Source organism: Myiozetetes cayanensis, unplaced genomic scaffold (assembly GCF_022539395.1).
Source record: "Myiozetetes cayanensis isolate MyiCay16 unplaced genomic scaffold, myiCay2020 scf447, whole genome shotgun sequence".
NCBI classification, from domain to species: Eukaryota; Metazoa; Chordata; class Aves; order Passeriformes; family Tyrannidae; genus Myiozetetes; species Myiozetetes cayanensis.
In genome coordinates, this window is record NW_026087684.1 from 1 (window position 1) to 11,958 (window position 11,958).

At 57.1% G+C, this 11,958-nt stretch overlaps 2 long non-coding RNA genes across 2 annotated transcripts; both read left to right on the top strand.

The window, feature by feature from the left end:
• The first annotated feature begins 5,176 nt into the window (after nucleotides 1-5,176).
• On the top strand, nucleotides 5,177-7,617 carry LOC126648138 (uncharacterized). The gene is made up of 4 exons (XR_007630740.1): nucleotides 5,177-5,226; nucleotides 6,301-6,401; nucleotides 7,408-7,443; nucleotides 7,568-7,617. It is a non-coding gene; the product is annotated as an uncharacterized LOC126648138 (long non-coding RNA).
• A 109-nt stretch (nucleotides 7,618-7,726) lies between these two features.
• On the top strand, nucleotides 7,727-8,084 carry LOC126648139 (uncharacterized). Its single transcript, XR_007630741.1, has 2 exons — nucleotides 7,727-7,857; nucleotides 7,950-8,084. It is a non-coding gene; the product is annotated as an uncharacterized LOC126648139 (long non-coding RNA).
• The last annotated feature ends 3,874 nt before the right edge of the window (nucleotides 8,085-11,958 follow it).

Genomic DNA, 11,958 nt, shown 5'->3' on the forward strand with positions numbered 1-11,958 from the left:
GAGAGGACAGAAGGAGGATTGAGGGATGAGGACAAAAACAAAGGGACTGGGAGATGGCTGGGAGTGGCGAGTGAGTCAAGGAATGGTCTTGGGAGGTACCACTGCAGTGGTCTGGGTGAAAGGCAAAGGATTGAGGGGAAAGACAGAAAGAAAAGCTGTGGGAATGATCAGTGGGAGGATGTTTAGGGACCCTGGGTAGGACACAGAGCAGATCCTGGGGAGGAGATGCCTGAGGGCACCAGAAAGGATGGGATGGGATGGGATGGGATATGATGGGATGGGATGGGATGGGATGGGATGGGATGGGATGGGATGGGATGGGATGGGAGGCCCAAGAGGGTGGGATTTGGGAGCACCATTAAAAGAAACAGGTGGGGGCCCTCCCAGCAATTTATAGTGGACCTCCCTTGTGGGGGCCCTTCCTGGTCAGGTTCCCTGAGCATCTGGGGCTCTGGGCACAGGAAGATTTGCAGTGGAAGTGGAGTGAAGAGAGGGAATAAGAGGAGGGAGAAGCTGCAGTGCCCAGCACTGGAGGTCCAGGAGAGCTGAGGATCCTCTGGACTGGGAAAGGGAGAGGCCAAGGCAAGGAGTTTTGGGATCACAGCCATGATTCCATCCTGCAGCAGAGCTGCTCTCCTGCAGACAGGAGCCATCCCCAGCCCTGAGCCCATCCCCGTGGCATGGGGGTCTCACCTTGGCATCTGCTGAGGGGCTCAGCAGGATGGTGAAGAGCAGGGCCACGCTGAGCACAGCGACCTTCATCTTCCTCTCACCCTGGGCAGCGCTGGGTGAGGCTGCACAGGGACAGGAGCACATTTATCCATCCTGGGACTCCTCCCTGCCCCCTCCCCGAGAGCCCCCAGGGCAAATCCTGGCTGGGCACAGACCCCAGCCCTGGCCACAAGCCCAGCCCTGGCACAGAGTCCATCCCCTCCCCAGCACGGATCCAGCCACCTTCCCCGGCATCCGTCCAGCTTCCTGCATGGGGCACCTGCCCCTGGAAGGGCCCAGGCACCCGGGGGTGCCAAGGGGGGTGGGCAGGGAGCTGAAAGCAGATGGATACTCTGTGGGGACAATCCCCACTCCAACACAATCCATCCAACAACAGCCCCCAAAGCCAGATCCAGCCATGTCCTGGTGCCCTTCCCATCCCACAGCTTTCCCTCTGGGACACCCCAGAGCTGGCCCAGGCCCCAGACCGGCTTGTCTGTCCACAATTGTCCCTGCTCCCACTCCCGCCCCATGAGGAAAGAAGGGGGCTGCCTCTGAACATGATTTGGGAAAATCCCACCTCCTGAGGTGGGAGAACAATGGGGGACATGGGCAGTGGGAACAGTCATGTGACTGGGATCTCCTAGGCACTGGGGAGCACTGGGAATGTTGGGCACCTGGAGACAAGGGTTAGGCTTGGGGAATTGCTGGTCTGTGGCAGTTCCCAGATCCAGCCCACCCCATTTCCCAGCACTGCAGGCCCCAAATGGGTCCAGTCTCCAGCCCCAGAGCAGAGCCCAGAGGGGAAGATCTCCTGCCCTGGCCCTCCCTTTGTCACACCTGGGGCCACCCACATCACCTGGGTCCCCCTAGGGGTTCCAAGGGACCCCATCCCCAACAAGGCTCCCAGTCCAGCTCTGTCCCTGGCTGGGTCTTGGCCACAGCTCCCCACAGGCCCTTGTCCCCACACAGTGTCTCTCCAGGGCCCTGAGCCCACGCCAGCACTGGCCCTGGGCAGGGTGTGGCCATGCAGAGGGACAGGGTGAAGGGGGTGCTTGTCCCCAGGCAGCCACTTGGAGCTAATTGGGCAAACAGAGCTCTCCTGTCAGCAGGAGGGGTGTTTCTCCCCTCCCAGCACCTCTGATAAGCCCTGTTTACCCGTGGCCTGAGGCAGCAGGAAGCCATTCCCCAATCCTGGGGCTTTCCAGCCCTGTCTGATCCAGGCATGAATGGAGGATGAAGGGGGCCTCCAGGCCAGTCACAACAGGGAGCTTTGGCCACTCCTTCCCAGTCAGACCATCCTGAGCTGCAAACACAGGCAAGACATGGGATCCTCCCATCTCTCCAGAAAAAAAGATGGATTCTACCCCTCTGTCATTGGATCTGACAGATGGATGACAGAGCTCATTCTGCACCAGTGCCCACCAGACATTTATATTTGTGTGCAGCTGATATGCCAGCCAATTGATCCCACACATCCCAGGAACCCGCAGTGTCCCTTTCTGAGGCTGGGCTGACCCTGTTCCTGCTCAGGGTGTTGATTTCTGGGGTTTGTTACTGCAAAGTAGAAGTATCTTGAGCAGGGTCAAAAGTGAGACCAGCCCTTCTCCTCTGCCCAACAGACCCTGGAGCAGGAGTTCTCCTGCAGAAATGCTTTTGGCCTTTGGTTTTCCTTCCACTTTCTGGACCTGAGCTTCCAGTCTCCAGGGAGGTTCCCCATCCCACTCCCTCATGTCCAAGCCCCAGTCCCACAGACAGAACCTCGGGGTGATACCTGGGCTGTGCCACCAATGCCTTTCCCTGGAGCAGAAAAACTCAGCTCTTCCTGGTTGAGACAGTGGGGGGTAGGAGAGAGGAAGACATCCTTAAATGCTGAGACACAGTCCCAGGGGAGGCAGTGGGGTTCCCATTCAGTTCCTGCAGCTGAATGGCCAATCCACCTGCCAAGCCTGCCCAGCTCGTTTCCCTCAGGCACATGTGTTCAGTGGTGTGCAATGTCATCCCCCTGACTGGCGTCTCCAAGGCAGCCTGGACCTCTCCTCCATCAATCTTCCTCAGTGATTGTTATAAGTTACTTTTTCTCTGGAATTTTGAAGACGGCAAAAATACCTGCAGGACAAAGAAATATAGCAAGAGATTTTTATTGCAGTGCTGGGTACCCATTTCCAGCACTGGGTGCACCTTTGAATCAAACAAAGAGCACACCGCTGTTTGAAAACCGCGCTTTTTGTACCCTTTGATATCAGTTGTTGAATATTCATTTTACTGTCCGCTTGTTGCCTTAAAAGGTAATTTCTCTGCTTTGGAAGTGGGTGTTATCTTTTGGCTGGTTGTAACATACCTCCCCTGGGCTCATACAGGGGGGTCTTGCATCATCCTCACATTGCAAGGCATGGAGGATCTCTCTGTGTATCCACATGGCACAGAGGAATACATTTTTATTCATAATTTGTTCCCTGTTCCCGGCCGCAAAAGATTCCCTGGTGAGAGGTCCAGATAGGACCCTTCACCTTACAGTCTCCACGGTACGCCTATAAGTTAGTAAATATACAGAAATAGTTCTTTTGTTAGTACCCTCTGTTCATTTTAATTTGCTTGGAATAAAATCAGTTCCTCAATTTTTCACAGTGATGACCCTGTGGACAGTCCCTTAATTCCTGTCAAGACCAATCCAGCACACAGATGATGTCATGGCACGTGTGCATCTGGGCAATAATCCCCCACTGGCACACTCTGCCAGTCTCTAAGAAATGGGGCACAAAGCAGAAAGGGTCCAGAGGAAAATCTTTCTGGGCACTGTTGCCTCCCTGGGCAAGTTCCAGAGCAAACAGTCAAGGCGGTTGCCTGGAATGTTTCCCCAGCTGCCCCACAACAGATCTGTCCTGGAAAGGGAGAAACACAACCTTTAACAAATGCCCTGGATCACCAAACAACAATCACAGTCATTGACAGTTCCCAGGAACCACTTCTCAGTGTATTTTTACTTCTTTGAAGCCATGACAAGCATCTGTATCATCATGGGAACAAGCCCAGGGACACCCGGGATTCCCTGCGGATCAGGCAAACCCTCCTCTGCCTTCAGAACCCAAAACATGTTTTCACCACCAGACCCTTTGATCCCCAGCTTGGGACTCCTAAAAATACTTCTCCTCACACCCTCGTAGGCAGAGCACTAAACCAGAGCATTATTTTCCAGTCCCACGGGCTGCTGGATGGATTTGAAAGTGGATGGAGATTGGGAAGCACAGCTTGAATGACTGTGGCACATGCCAGACAGAGAATGTTTCCAGAGGAAGCATGGCACCCTGTTCTAAGATCAACAGGGGATTGGGAGACACAGGATCCCCTCAAGAAATGGGACACAGGTGTCTGAGGCAACCTGGGAAGCAGGGATTTAAACTAGGAAAGACATGGGAAGGGCAGAGTTCTGGAGATCACCCAGGCAGCAAGACAAGGCTCCAGTGGGGAAACTTCCAGGAAGGTCCAGCAGCCCAGGGAGTGGCCCCAAAGGCCTGACAAGGGGGTGACCTCTTGCAGCCCTCCTGGCAAACAGACCCTCTCCAACACCTCAGTGAAGTGGCTGGAGAGCAAAGCACCAGCTAAGGAAAGAAACACAGATTTAGAGATCCTGTCCAACTGGGAGACCTTGATCTCCCCAGAGAGATGGTGGGGTGGCTCCAGGGTTGGAGTGTTGTCATTAATGGCTCCATGATTTTTAGCAAAGCAGCCCAGGAAGGGGAGTGGTGGAGTCGCCCCTTCTGGAATAGAAAACCAGCCCTGAGGAATCTCTGACCCAGGAAAGCAGTGAAAAGAAATAGCAGAAGAAAGATTTTCCTGTGCTCAAGGGGGATTTGGGTTGAGATCCCCTGGGCAAATTTGGCCTCCACAAGTCCATAGACTCTGTCAGATGCCTTTGGGAGAACTGAGGAAGACACCTCAGGGATGCCATTGCTGATCATCTTTGAAAGGCTCTGTCAGTCAGGAGAGGGGCCTGAGGGCTGGAAGAAGCCAGTGTCATCCTACTCTTCCAAAAGGGTAAGAAGGACCCAGGGAGCTGCAGCCCATCAGCCCCACCTCCATCCCTGGACAGGGGCTGGAATGGCTCATCCTGGAGGCCATCTCTGAGCACGTGGATGACAGGAAGGGGATCAGGAGTGCTCAGCATGGATTTACCCAGGGACAATCTTGCTTGACCCACCTGATTGCCATCTAGGAGGGGACAGCTGGCTGGCTGGCTGAGAGCAGAGCTGTGGGTATTGTGTGCCTGGAGTTCAGCAGGGCTTTGGGCACTGCCCCCACCTCTGGGCTCCAGCCTGTCCTGAGGGCAGCAAGGGAGCCCCAGGTGTGTGGGGTGCCCCAGGACCTGCTCCTGCCCGTCCCCCCAGCTCTGCCAGGCCTGGGGGGAGCCCAGGTGTCCAGGCTATGTTAACCTGCCCCCTTCACAGACTGCCTGGATCAGACAGGGCTGGAAAGCCCCAGGATTGGGGAATGGCTTCCTGCTGCCTCAGGCCACGGGTAAACAGGGCTTATCAGAGGTGCTGGGAGGGGAGAAACACCCCTCCTGCTGACAGGAGAGCTCTGTTTGCCCAATTAGCTCCAAGTGGCTGCCTGGGGACAAGCACCCCCTTCACCCTGTCCCTCTGCATGGCCACACCCTGCCCAGGGCCAGTGCTGGCGTGGGCTCAGGGCCCTGGAGAGACACTGTGTGGGGACAAGGGCCTGTGGGGAGCTGTGGCCAAGACCCAGCCAGGGACAGAGCTGGACTGGGAGCCTTGTTGGGGATGGGGTCCCTTGGAACCCCTAGGGGGACCCAGGTGATGTGGGTGGCCCCAGGTGTGACAAAGGGAGGGCCAGGGCAGGAGATCTTCCCCTCTGGGCTCTGCTCTGGGGCTGGAGATTGGACCCATTTGGGGCCTGCAGTGCTGGGAAATGGGGTGGGCTGGATCTGGGAACTGCCACAGCCCAGCAATTCCCCAAGCCTAACCCTTGTCTCCAGGTGCCCAACATTCCCAGTGCTCCCCAGTGCCTGGAGATCCCAGTCACATGACTGTTCCCACTGCCCATGTCCCCCATTGTTCTCCCACCTCAGGAGGTGGGATTTTCCCAAATCATGTTCAGAGGCAGCCCCCTTCTTTCCTCATGGGGCGGGAGTGGGAGCAGGGACAATTGTGGACAGACAAGCCGGTCTGGGGCCTGGGCCAGCTCTGGGGTGTCCCAGAGGGAAAGCTGTGGGATGGGAAGGGCACCAGGACATGGCTGGATCTGGCTTTGGGGGCTGTTGTTGGATGGATTGTGTTGGAGTGGGGATTGTCCCCACAGGGTATCCATCTGCTTTCAGCTCCCTGCCCACCCCCCTTGGCACCCCCGGGTGCCTGGGCCCTTCCAGGGGCAGGTGCCCCGTGCAGGAAGCTGGACGGATGCCAGGGAAGGTGGCTGGATCCGTGCTGGGGAGGGGATGGACTCTGTGCCAGGGCTGGGCTTGTGGCCAGGGCTGGGGTCTGTGCCCAGCCAGGATTTGCCCTGGGGGCTCTCGGGGAGGGGGCAGGGAGGAGTCCCAGGAGGGATAAATGTGCTCCTGTCCCTGTGCAGCCTCACCCAGCGCTGCCCAGGGTGAGAGGAAGATGAAGGTCGCTGTGCTCAGCGTGGCCCTGCTCTTCACCATCCTGCTGAGCTCCCCAGCAGATGCCAAGGTGAGACCCCCATGCCACGGGGATGGGCTCAGGGCTGGGGATGGCTCCTGTCTGCAGGAGAGCAGCTCTGCTGCAGGATGGAATCGTGGCTGTGATCCCAAAACTCCTTGCTTTGGCCTCTCCCTTTCCCAGTCCAGAGGATCCTCAGCTCTCCTGGACCTCCAGTGCTGGGCACTGCAGCTTCTCCCTCCTCTTATTCCCTCTCTTCACTCCACTTCCACTGCAAATCTTCCTGTGCCCAGAGCCCCAGATGCTCAGAGAACCTGACCAGGAAGGGCCCCCACAAGGGAGGTCCACTATAAATTGCTGGGAGGGTCCCCACCTGTTTCTTTTAATGGTGCTCCCAAATCCCACCCTCTTGGGCCTCCCATCCCATCCTTTCTGGTGCCCTCAGGCATCTCCTCCCCAGGATCTGCTCTGTGTCCTACCCAGGGTCCCTAAACATCCTCCCATTGATCATTCCCACAGCTTTTCTTTCTGTCTTTCCCCTCAATCCTTTGCCTTTCACCCAGACCACTGCAGTGGTACCTCCCAAGACCATTCCTTGACTCACTCGCCACTCCCAGCCATCTCCCAGTCCCTTTGTTTTTGTCCTCATCCCTCAATCCTCCTTCTGTCCCCTCCAAGCCTCTCCCTTGCAGTCCCTGTGTCCCTACACTTGAATTCCTTTCCCCTCCCCTGCATCCCACACAGTGCCCCTTCAACGCCCCCATCCCAGTCCCGTGGGGTCCCCAGTTCCCCCCAGTTCAGTGTCTTTGGGTCCCCTCCTCCTTCCCACCATCCTCCTTGGAGGCCCTGAATTGCCCTGGCTCTCCTTGCCCCCATCCCCACCCTGGTCCCTGCAGGAACAGGGGGGTTGCAGGTGAAACTGGGTGGGGTGGGACTCGGGGCATTTTCCCCCTCAGACCAGAGGTCATCCATGGGCTGGGGAGACTGGGGACACCCCTGTCCCTCCCCTGGCCCCACCAGGGCCAATCCTGAGCAACCCTTTGCTCTCCTTCCCCAGGCACTCTTGGCAGGAACCCAAAATGATCTCCAGGAGGTAAGTGGGCCGGTGGGATTGGAGGGCATCCAGTCTGGGAACTGGGGGACACTTTGGTCCCCCCATCCCTTGCTGGCACGGGGGACATCCCAGTGACCAGCGAGGGCTCCTGGTCTCTCTCCAGATTGATTTAGGGGACGTTGATATCCTGAAGACGGCTCAGGTGGGTACCAGGAGTTCTACCGGACTCAGACCCTCCCTCACATGGCCATGACACTCCCTGCCATCCCAGTCTGCCCCAGCACACCCCAGTGCACCTTCCCCATTGACCCTATTTCTTTCCCCTGGCTCCCAGTACATCCCAGTTCAGCCCAGTGTGTCCCTAACCCTGCCTTTGTCCCCAGCCCCCTGTGGTTGAGAAGGTGGTTGATCTTCTTCGTGGCAAACGCCTGGCTGCATCCCTGGAGAGCTGAGGTGAGCAGCGCCTGCAGGGAGAGGGGGCACAACAAGGCCCCTCTCATGTTGCAGTGGATGATGTGGGTGATGTTTTGGGCTCTGTCTTTCAGGACTGGTGATGACACCCATGCCCTCTCCCTCTCCACTGGCATGAGGAGATGATCATCCCTGAAAGAACCCCCTGATTCCCTCAGAGCCCAGGGCCATTTCCCCTGAATGATCAATAAATCCCTTCAGCAAAGCAACTCTCCTTGATCTTGTGTGTGTGTGTTCCCATCTCCATGTGTGTCCCTGTGTCCCTGTCCCCTCCCCACTCCGGCCCCTGCACATCCAGTGCCTCTCTGGCCCACCCCTGCCATGAGCAGAGCGGCTCAGGGGGCTCCTGGGGGTCCTTGCACTCGAGATCCCCTTCAACCCCTCCACGAGCATCCTGAGCAGTGCAGGTTGTGGCATCATGGAGTGTTCCTCCTGGGGGCTGGGACAGACCAGGGGCACACGGGGCAGCCCCTGGAGCACCTGGACCTTCACTGTGGTCTGGGAGGGATGGAAAAGGGTATAAAAGGAGCCAGAGGGATGTCAAATATTCCCAGATATCAATACAGGCTCGGGGATGAAAGGATCGAGAGCAGCCCTGTGTAGAAGGACATGGGCATACTGGTGGATGAAAAGCAGGATGTGACCCAGCAATGGGAGCTCACAGCCCAGAAAGCCCCCGTGTCCTGGGCTCATCCCACAGCGTGGGTAGCAGGGGAGGGGCGGGTTCTGCCCCTCTGCCCCGCTCAGGTGAGACCCCACCTGCAGCGCTGCCTCCAGCTCTGGGCTCCTCTGGGTGTCTGTAACGCATCCCCCGCAATGGGAATGGCTCTTGGGGATTTCCCTGCCAGCCCTGGCATCTCCTGCAGCTCCATGGGGTTCTCAGCACAGCAAAGGCAGGGACCTCTTGGGGCAGTTCCAGAGGAGGCCCCCAAGGTGATCAGAGGGCTGGAGCACCTCTCTGCTGGAGACAGGCTGAGAGAGTGGGGGCTGTTCAGCCTGGAGAAGAAAAGGCTGTGGGGACACCTCCTTGGGGCCTTCCAGTACTTCAAGGCAGCCTGATTAGAAACATGTAGGCAAAGGGTTCAGTAGGGCCATTCACAATAGGACAGGAGATGAGAAGTTTAAACTAAAAAAGAGGAAGTTTAGACTAGACATAAAGAGGAAATATTTTATAGTGGGAATGCTGAAACACAGGAACAGCTCAGGGGGCTCCTGGGAGTCTCTGCACACAAGATCTCCCTCACACTCTTTAGGTAACTTCCCAGTCTCACCATTCCCAAGACTCTCTGGCAATCACTCTCCCACCAGCCCAGACTGGCACTGCTCACTCTGAGGCCCCTTCCCAGCAGCAGCAGCTCCAGTGACCTGACAGGTCCCCTGTGACTCCCCACACCCCCCACTCTCACAGTCAGACCAGGTTTCCTCACTGCTTCCACCCCAGGTTTCCCATGACAGAGTCTCATGTCTGAAAAACAGTAAAACATTTTATTCCTGGTGCAGTAACACAGGAACACGCTGAGCTGGTGCCTCGAGGAGGGACCCCCAAATAAGGACCCCATGGGATTTTATCTCCTCACAGTCCAAGCACACAAAACACTTGCTCTTCCCGCTGAGTCCTCGGCTCCTGCCGTGTCTCCAAGTGTCCTCTCACTTGGCTGCTCCAGGGTCAGCAGCTCACGGCCTTTTGTCTGAGGCCCCATCCCCCAGAGCTCATCCCACAATTCCAACTGCAGCTGCTCCCCAAGCCACCAGCACCCAAGGGATTCCTCAACTCCTGAGTGTTACTGCAGGTGAGGGAAACAAGAGGTAGCAAATGAAGTTAAGAAGTGACACAGTCCCCAGCTCTGGGAAGTCTGCAATTTTTAACTGGACATCAGCTTCCCTTTGTCACTGTTATGTGCTATCTGTGCATCAATTGAAGGTTTTATGAGGGTGGTTTCCAGAGAAAGATCCAAATGAGCTGATACTTAAGGGAACAAAGAGGCAAAGAGCCTCTGTTCCCTGCACAGTGGAGCTGCTGGTGCAGCCTCAGCAGCCTGAACCAGAGGTGGAAGGAAACAGCTTGCAAATAAAGCTTCAGAAATGAACAACTTCCATGAGTTGCCACCAGAGCAACAGGACATTTGGGATGGCTTCACCGTGGAAAGAAGACTTTCCCTATTTTTATGGGCAAAGCACATGCATTAAAGGAAAAAGCATCCATGACAGGAAAAAAAATACCACTATAGTTCTATTACAGTGTCAAACCCCCAGATAATGGAAGCCATGAGCTTGTCCCATGGTGCTTGTTCAGGGTGTGACAGATGATGTGACGGCAGCTGTGAGTGACATCTTGGTGGCTCTGGCCCACTCCTGCCACTGTGCTGTGTCCAAGCTCCAGAGTCACCTGAAGGCCACGGGGAAGGGCCCTGGTGAGACCGTGCTCCTCACCTTGGGCAAAGTGGCCGCAGCTCTGGCACGGCACTCTCGGCCCCCTGGTTTGGGCAGGGGGCTGTGGTCTCCGCCCCTCTCTGTCCTCCTCATTTGCCTCAAGGGCTTCTCTGTGTCCCCCTTAGGGAAGCAGCTCTCCCCACACCCTCTGGCTCATCCCGCATGGCCCAGCAGCCCCAGCCTTGCCAGGGAACAGCCCCAGTCTCCTGTGTCTCTCCCTACTCCTCTCAGTGCCTGTCTCTGCCTTCTCCACAGCCCTGCGGTGCATCCCCTTCGTGGGAACGCCCCTCTCGCCCTGCCGTGCCCAGTCGGGTGTGGAGGAGCTGGATCCTGTGCGCCGTCTGCAGTGCTCAGTGTCGGCTCCTTGGCTGGGATCCCAGGGACAGGGGCTGGAATGGCCTTGGATGCCTCCCTGTGATCTCAGAGGGAACATGGTGAGTGCCAGCCTGCTGCAAGGTCAGGCTTTGGCGATCCCGAACTGCTGTGAGTGAGCAGAAGGAGCGGGGGAAGCCTGGGAGGTTTCTGTGGGCAGGATGTGGCAGTGCTGCCTGTGAAGGGGCTGCCGAGTCCCTTCCCGAGAAAAGGAACTCCTTGGTCCCTTCCCATGACTTTGTTCCCTGGCTTTGCTTTGGGGTTAAAAGGGCGAGTACGTAGGAGGGGAAGTGCAGGGGTGCAGTGGAAGAGTCTGGAGGGAAACAGCCACTTAGGAGGAAAAGGTGCGATGGGGAGGAGGAGAGAAACAGCGAGGTGTTTGAATACAGATACCTCGGGGCACACATGAGCTTGGATCCAGAGCTGGTCCTGGGCTGAGCCTGGGACTGTCTGCAAAGCTTGGCTTGGGGGAGAGTGCAAGGAACCTTCCTCATTGCAGAGTCTCGAGTGCTGCCTTTTCTCCTGGTACAGTTGTGAAACAATGGTCACAAGGGTCAATATGTATTTCTGCACCCAGGAGCAACATCCCTTCCCTGGCAGCCAGGAAGTGCAGCTCTATGAAGACATTTACCCTGTCTTCCATTAGGTGCTGGTCAATTGGCTGGGCTGTGAGCAGGGAGAGGAGAAAGGTGCTGCTTCCCACGCCTTGGGCTGCAGCTGGGATGGCCACGCCTGTGGGTCCATCTGTGCCTGGTGGGATGTGAGGTGAGGGTGGCTGGGAAGGGCTGCCTGGATGAGAAAGCACCCCAAGCCAGGAGTCTGCCAGCACCATGCCCGAGGCTGGGGGCTCCCTGTAGGGACACAGCCAAGTCCTGGGTCCCTTCTGCAGGGAGGCCTGGGGTGCCAGCACGGGGACAAGCTGCTTTCTCTGCTCTGGAGGGAGCCCTTCTCCTGCAGGGCAGAAGAGAAAGGGAAACCCCCCCAGCAGAGAGGACAGACCAACCTTCAGCCCTCCCAGCAGAGCCTGTGCTTTCCCTCTCCAGGACAAGCAGGATGTCCTCAGGGTGTGACTGCTGTGACAGAGGTCCTTCCCCATGAGGAGCAGCACTGAGAGCAGCCCTGGGAGCAGCTCCTCCGGCTCCAAGACCAGGAGGGCCGAGACACCCCCAGATCACTGTCACAGGTGGGAGTGAAAGGCTTAGACAAAATTTATTACAGAAGCCCTGCTGTTGAGTCACAAGGTGCAAAAAGGAACCCCCCTTGCTTTCTAAACTCCTTCTC